At 34.1% G+C, this 8,566-nt stretch overlaps 1 long non-coding RNA gene across 1 annotated transcript; it reads left to right on the top strand.

The window, feature by feature from the left end:
* The first annotated feature begins 788 nt into the window (after nucleotides 1-788).
* On the top strand, nucleotides 789-2,690 carry LOC149212134 (uncharacterized). Its single transcript, XR_016250210.1, has 2 exons — nucleotides 789-1,574; nucleotides 1,685-2,690. It is a non-coding gene; the product is annotated as an uncharacterized LOC149212134 (long non-coding RNA).
* The last annotated feature ends 5,876 nt before the right edge of the window (nucleotides 2,691-8,566 follow it).

The raw sequence follows: 8,566 nt of genomic DNA, 5'->3' as shown, positions 1-8,566 counted from the left end.
TCTAAAGGGTCCACGCATCACATGTGACGCTGGATTAATTTCGAGAGACACATTGATGATTAAATTGAATAAGCTAGAATAGTCAAAGGCAAAAGAATTTGATAGTATAATTGATTTTAGTACAGAGGAAATTAGCAAAAGGGTAATTACTTTTATTAATGTTAACGAACAAAACTCTACTTTAGTTGCGTAGTTGCAAGAAGAAGCTAGGGAAATTGAGAAGGAGATATTAAATCAACATGTCAAATAGGATATTACAGTCTCTCCCATGAAAGATCACATTCAAACCAATCTAAAGAAATTCCTTGAACAAATAAAAAATCTAAAAAATAGTTGACGGTTAAACAATCAATATATATGCTTTTACATATTATGAGTGTTCTTAAATCTTGTAACATACAATTTCATGTTTAGTAATAATTAATTGTTCAGGTTTGTTAGATATGTTACCACGAACTAAGCCAATTTCTGGATGCAGTTTTTTGCTTTTCTTTGTAGATATCTTTTTCATATTGCAGTTCATGGGAGCCCAATCTCAGTCTCCATTGTGACAAATGCATTTACTTTTGTGGTTAATTATAATGATTCTATCTGCAGTAAAACTTTCAAAGTGGTTTAATATCCAAAATGTAAGTTCATTTACATAATGCCTTCCATTTTCATATGCCTTCCTTTTTCTAGATAGCTTTGTTTCAGAGTTCAATTATCATTTATTACGTGTATTTAATTTATTATAGAATAGTTCAACTAAAGCAAACAATTTGTAATCTATGCTTGACAATGGAAGTAAAGCAATCGAGAATCTCACGGAGGGCGATAATGGAGCTAGGGTTTTTTCTTCAAGAGAAAGAGTTTTTGGATGTGGCCATTATACTCTATTCTTTGGAAGGCTCGAAGGGTGGGCATGAAGGTCATGGTTCATGGTGGTAATGGATGCGTTGGGCCCATGCGGCTACACTGTCATCGTACAGTCTTCCCGGTTTACCCCAAGGGCTCTCGATGGTCTGTTATCACAGTCCAACTAGGTTGTTGTGGGTTCTTCGTTGCTCGCAAATCCAGACGGTTTTGGAACCCCCACGGATGAAGCAAACTACCCCCCTCATGTGGCTTCGTGCTTAGGCCGCGGGGCAAGCATGGGTGATGCTAGGAGATTGCCCAGGGTGCGGGATTTGGTTATTGACTACCCAAGGCAGGTCGCAAGGGGATTTGTTGGGGGTTCTCAGTAGATTTTCTAATTTTGGAGTGGATGCAGGTCGAACTCTCTGCTTGCTCCGATCACCTGTTTTCTCTAAAGACATACTTACTTTCTCCAGGCGGATTTGGCTTCCAGAAAATCATTGGTCGCGGTATGTCTAAGTCTATGCCCTTCGAAGCTTTGGTCGGGGTCTCCCGTGAAGCAGTCGACCTGTTCAATGGGCTAGGTAGTTGGGGTTATGGCTCCGAATTATTTGACGGCAAACATCTGCTCTATCTGGCCCAAAATGCTTCGCTCTGACCGGACCACGACGACTCATGATATTCCCCCTGATGCGCAAACTGGAGGCAATATGAGGGAGGTCGACTCCTCACTCCAGGTAAACCCTTCCTGTTTTCAAATTTATATAAAATCTCCAAAGGGCATTTCCCTTTCGATTTAGGTTAGTCTAGCAGACAATGTTCTTTCCTGAAATAAACCATTATGCAGAAAGTTGGATATCCAACACACATGCAAAATCTGATTTATGGAGGCAGAGCTTTACAGGATTATAATATTCAAACGGCATCCAACATTGTCCTCAACCTGAGATTAAGGTGGGGGGGCAGGGTTTGTTAAAAATCCTTCCATGGCAAGTAAGGGTTTCGAGAGCAATACATTGAAATACTCAGAAGTCAATAAGAACCAAATGAATGGAGGCCCCTCGTTTAAAAATATTCTGCAGGGGAAAAGAACAACGACAAAACAAAAAAACAACAGGAAGGTTCAATCTCTAGCCCATACATAGTGGAGCTAATGAACTCAACCCCGAAACTAAATATAGATGATACTGAAGTGGATGTGAGTTGTGCCTCTTTCAAAACACAAGCCATTATCTGTCGATTTAACTGTTTTTGGCCAAAACCTGAGGAACTTTTTCATTGGATTTTGAGCAACTAGTCCCTTGATTGTGAAATACACCTTTGCTCAAAAGGATTTTTTTATAGTAAAACTCCCTTCTCCTGCGGCCAGAGACTGTATTCTGCAGGAGGGGCCATGGTTCTAGGGATCGACAGGACTTTTCATCACTCCATGGTTCCCAGCTTTCGATGCAAACACCATGGTCATCTCCAGAATGCCAGTGTGGATTCGTTTGCACAATATCCCTCTTCATTTCTGGAATGAGCACATTCTCTCTGGTATTGGGAACAACATTGGGAAATATCTCAAAATGGATTCCCAAAGGTTGGATGAAAGGATCTACACACATGCCCAGATTTGTGTGGATGTGGACCTCAGCAAAGGTTTTCCGGACCATATTCAGTTGATCCACAAGCAGATGAACTGGACTCAGACTCTAGACTATGAAAACACAGCTTTCAGATGTAGAATCTATAGACAAATAGGGCATCTTCAAAATATATGCCTGGAAGCCAAAGAAAACAACGTCAGAAGAAAGAAAAGGATGGAACTTTTATCCAACCCAACAGGAAATGGAGGAAGACGAAGTTGAGGAGGACCTCCAGCATCCTGGGAATAACTAAACATCACAAACACCAAAAAAACAGGAGGAGTTTGCTCAAGTTCCCAGGGGAACTCAGGACAACCAGGCACCAGATTCCCAGGGGGAAAAGAACCCATGGAATCATAGAACAACTAGGTTCAATCAACAATTATGTCAAAATCAATGGAACCAAGCGGGTACAAGCAGATACACTCATCAGACAATTCAGACTCAGATAAAGACATTCTTAGACCTGATGAGTCCATGCTCGCTCTTGTCACTACCACTCAGCTGCAGGGGGGTTGGCGCAAGGTTGAGAAGAAAAAAGGGAGGAAAACTTAGTTTTTCGCCCATTGTATATTAGACTGTTTTTACTTTTGATGTTTATGCTTATCATCGGCCAATGGCTTGCTGATGATTGGTTATCTGCAAATACAACATGTAATTTTATTTTTCTATATTAATACAATTATGCGTTTTTCCTTGGAAAATTTTATTATAGAACAATTGTTGTTATTTTCCGAAATGTAGGTGCAGAAAGTTAAAGAGATAAAAATGTGAGATGGCCATAATGAATAAAGTAATGAGCTTAGATATCAAAAAAGCTTCATTACAGATATATTCAACCTCTGGAATAAAAAATATTGATCACGATAAACTAGGAGTTGCAGAGATTGTATTGAATTCTGGTTGTACTTATGATTACTTTGTTTCATCTATTTACCAATTTTGTAAAGGTTCTCCAAATATGTTTTGCAGAAGATCTTGTATAGGCATGAATTTTGTGGCATTGACCAAAGACATTAATTGAACACAAGTTTTGGAGATCCTCCTTTGAGCTTTTATATTATATCCAATGTTTTCTATTCGAATTCTCTATTGTTGTCCAAAGACATTAATTGAAGACAAGTTTTGGAGCACATGCTTTGCGCTTTTATATTATATATAATGTTCTATAATTTATGATGACAAAAATGAACATTCACCAATAGTTTTGGATCTGATATATCTGTTCCATTCGTAGTATTTATTTTAATCATAGTTATGATGATTGGCATTTGAATCTGGATACAATTATTGTTACTGCAATTGTATTTTTTACTATTCAAGGATTTTCAACCACAAAGATTGATTACTCTGAGCTAATTTTGAGACTGTTCAATAATTTTGTGGACAATTTCAAGACGATGTTTTGCATAAGTTGTCGACAATATACTTTCAACTTATATCTAATGTTCTTTTGTTGATCAGAATGAAAATGAATGTTCAATAACAGTTTTGGTTGTGAGAAATTTGTTACTTCTTTCGTGTTTATTTTAATCTTAGTTATGATAATTGACATTTGAATCTGGGTATAATTCTTGTTATTGTATCTATTTTCGTTATTGTTAAATACTTTTCTAGCACAAACAATGATCACTTTACTTTAATTCTGAATCTATTTACCAATTTTGCGAAGTGCTCTGAAATGATGTTTTTGTAAACGTTTTCGAGGATATGCTTTGTTCTTTTACCTATATATATTGTTTACTTTGGCACAAACTTTAGCTTGTGACATGACTTTCTTTGGCATAGTAATTGGTTAGGCACATTCTTATCTGTCTCAGCTTTTTCCTTTCGCTATACATACTCAGTTTTGCATGTTCATACACATTTTCGTTCCTGTAGACTTCTTCGATACACCTATTTTCTGCAAATAAATTGTTGCAGATACGCACAAGTTTTTCATTTTTGTACACATTATGCCCTTTGTGGATTTGTTTCGCACATTTGATAATGGTTAACCAAACTTACATTTTTTCCCTTTGTAGATGCAATATGCGTATTTGGCACTTCTACTTTAGATCCACACATATCTTTGTTTGACAATATTTAATTAATATATGCCTTGGTTTCTCACATGCCTTATTTAACATATCACCCAGTTCAGAAATGACTATAATAATATTTTCATCTTATAACCGGTAGCAGAGTTTAGGCGATCGAGACAATAATTAAAGACATTTGTGTAATATTAATATTTACTCGAATTGCAAAAAAAGACATTGTGTGTGTGTCATTTTTGCATAGATTTGTTACTTTTACCGATGTTAGTGCGAGTAAGGTTTTTTACGAGGAGAAGCACTTGCAACATAGACCAACAGACATTCGCAAATGAGAAAGACTATCATTGTTCATTTTGTTTATATGTAAATGGCATTGGAAATCCAAATATAGTTATCAATAAACATTTTCGATTCCATACACTTGTTGCATTGGTCTATATGCCATCTTTCTTTTTTATTTCCATATGTGTAGTTAGAAAGGTATATAGAGAAGCTAGCCTCCAATTACCTTTAAGCACAAGTGGATTTGAAATTGATTCTAATTTATGCAACTATGTGGGGCAAGCCATAATTAATTTTTTAATAGTGGATGTTGAACTATCTACAATGCAGTCAATAGTTGTCATTCTAAGTTCTCACATTAGTCAATAAAAATTCAATGAAAACATATAATGTAGGGCAAGTTTTATTATTTTTATTATTGAGATCTTGTAGTTATATGTTTCAATCTTTAAAAATTTGGGAAATGATATATATTTAAATCCTTTGTTTTTAATTGAGTTAATATCGTTGTACAGAGTGTGAAAATGCAGAGGAAGTGTTCATCGTGCTTCTTTCGTACTTCGCACAATGAAAACTTCTTCCTCACCTTTGCATTCTGCACAATGAAAACATAACACTATTATCACTACATTCATCAAACTCCAATGTAAGCTAAAGTACTATGTTATACAATAACATTGCAAAATAATGATTCAATGAACATTCTTTCACACCAAACGAATTATCATTTTAATGTGAAAGGTCAAGTGTTTTTAGTGTGCAAAAATAATTATGTGCGGAAGAAAATTTACGTCATGCTTTTTGCATCTCCGCACACATTTCCCCATTGTAGGTCATTGTTCATTTCATTTATATGTAAATGGCATTGGAAATCTAAATACATATCGGTAGACATTTTTTATTCCATACACTAGTTGCATTGGTCTATATGTCATCTTTCTTTTTCCATGTTTCTATATGAGTAGTTAGAATAATATATAGAGAAGTTAACCTTCAATTATCTTCTGCATAAGTGTATTTGAAAATGATTCTAATCAATGTGACTATGTGAGGCAAGCCATAATTAAATTTTTAATACTAGTTTTTGAGCAGTCTATAGCGCACTCAGTATTTGTTACTACAAGTTCCCACATTAGTCAATAAAAAATCCAATCAAAACATATAATGTAGGGCAAGTTTTATTATTTTGATTATCAAAATATTTTAGGTATATGTCTTAACCTTTTAAAATCTAGGAAACGTTAAATATTTAAATCTTGTGTCTTTAATTGAGTTAATTTTTGTTGTATAAAGAACGGAAATGCAGAGGAAGCATTCATTGTGCTTGTTCTGTACTTCGAACAATGAAAGCTTCTTCCTTACCTCCACATTTCACACATTGAAAATGTAACACTAATTATTGCTATATACATCGAACTCCAATATGAGCTAAAGTGTTATGTTATATAATAACACTTCAAAATAATGATTCAATGGACATTCGTTCACACCAAACGAATTACTATTTTAATGTGAAAGGTGAAGCATTTTTAGTGTGCGAAATAATAAATGTGCAAAAAAGGATTATGTGTGGGAAAACCTTTACGTCGTGCTTTTCGCATCTCTACACACATTTCCCCATCGCATAAATCGATGTCATCTAACATTTCTTCTGCACATTTTGATTGCATATCTCTTTGTCTTAGGTTAATAATTTGTATTTCATTTGGTTCTTTTGACAAACCAATATGACAATGATATGTTGTTTCTTTCTCTTTATATGCATGTCTACAAGGCATTAATTTTGAATATTTTTTGACGCATGAAAAATGTCACATAAACTTAATCAATGTTTGGTAGTACGCATTAAAATCTATTAAAAAATAATTAAGGCTTATTTCTATGGCTAGCAAAAGTTATGCTGTCCCTAAATCTAAATATACTTCTTAAATGTGTATAGACATAATAAGAGGGATGTGATAGTGCAAGCAATACTTATCTGACACGTAGGTATGGCATTGTTCATTAAATGTAACACATTGTGCAACAATTAGTAGTTGTAAACAAAGCAACGATGTGCAAAGCACTCTGCACTCAACATTAAAAAATTAAATGCAAATTGTTTTGGCATTTCCAGGCTAATTGACACGTAATCAATCCATTGTGCACTCTGCGTCAAGTATTTGTCAAATAAATTGCAAGAATGGAAGATGACACTATGTAGAAAACACCAACACAACCATCAAGTCATTTTGTGGTAGAGCTAGATGATTGCGTCTATGCACAATATTTCTGTGCGGTTGTATTGACGGGCTGTAGAACAATTGTCATGATGATAGTGAATTCATATTTATTTTAGTTCATAATTTGTTCCACTTAGTACACATATATCAATGATATTAAAGCAGTGGTAATTTGTGAAGTAAAAAAAAAAAAACGAGATGGTTTTGCAATTTTGAGATTTATTTCCACTACTGCCCATAAACACCCTCTTTGGTATTTTCAAATGTTATTTATTGAAAGTGTTCTTTGTAACAAATCTTATATGCCAAATAGTAACAATTATTGATTACATATCAAGAAATTTGTATTTAAACGACATTGAGAATGTTAAATGGCTAGTAGAGGAATGGAAAAAGTTATTTAGGTAGTTTGCGAAACCGACAACGAAGGAGAAGAATAATGATAAGATTTGTAATATCGAATTGACAAATGCAAAGTGTGTTCAAAAGTATTTGATTTCAAATAAATAAATGAACACATTGAACATAAAGCTATTGGCATAAACTATTAATTCATGGTTGGTTGTGTTAGTAGGCAAATACTTTTTGTAAAAAATCATGAATGCGGAAGACAATCACTATTTTTAACAATTGCTATCTTTACTTTTGTATATTGTGAGTATTTGTATTGATTTCAAATAAATAAATGAACACATTGAACATAAAGCTATTGGCATAAACTATTAATTCATGGTTGGTAGCGTTAGTAGGCAAATACTTTTTGTAAAAAATCATGAATGCAGAAGACAATCATTGTTTTTAACAATTGCAATCTTTACTTTTGTATATTGTGAGTATTTGTATTGAATATACACATAAACCAATTTTTTCATTGCAAAAACTTTAATAAGTGAAAATGACTAACTGATTGATTAGTATGTAATGTTGTGTGGAAGAGAGGCATGCAAAAGAAATGTGTGAGGGGAATGTATGCAAAAATACAAAATATTCGAAACAAAGTTTCCATTCCTTGCTCGGTGCAGCCGGTTATAATGCGTTGTACAGTTAGCTTTGTACCATAGTCTTCAAAACTACGTGTCAAGTTATTTATAGATCAAATTTGGTTGAACCCTTGTACTCCGATATCAAGTAAAACAAATCGATATCGACATAGTGGTGGCGACTAACTCAACCACTAAGTTGATTCGCGGTAGTTGAACACACCTGTGCATAATATTTATATGTGATTGTTCTTGCATAGTTTTCTATTTACAATTTTTAGTGATAGTCTCTAAGCTAATAGTCATGATCGCAAATAATTCATAATTATTTTATATCGTAAATTTCAGTGTCTTATGACACATATATCAATGATATTAAAGCAAGAGAAAAAAGCAGAGTAAATGGACAAGGTGATTTTGAAATTTCAAGATTTATTTCCATTGCTTCCCATAAACGTTGGCTTTGATATTTTCAATTGTTATTTATTGAGAGTGGCGTATGTAACAATTTTCACAAGAGAAATAGTAACAACTAGTGATTGTCACTAGAGCAGAGAATTGCGAAGTTAAATGGGATT

The sequence above is a fragment of the Pinus tabuliformis genome, chromosome 1_1, assembly GCF_031772625.1.
Source record: "Pinus tabuliformis cultivar Carrire ecotype Pingquan chromosome 1_1, CPIR1, whole genome shotgun sequence".
Lineage (NCBI taxonomy): Eukaryota > Viridiplantae > Streptophyta > Pinopsida > Pinales > Pinaceae > Pinus > Pinus tabuliformis.
The sequence above is the reverse complement of the archived record's forward strand: the minus strand, read 5'-3'. Positions and strand labels throughout refer to the sequence as shown.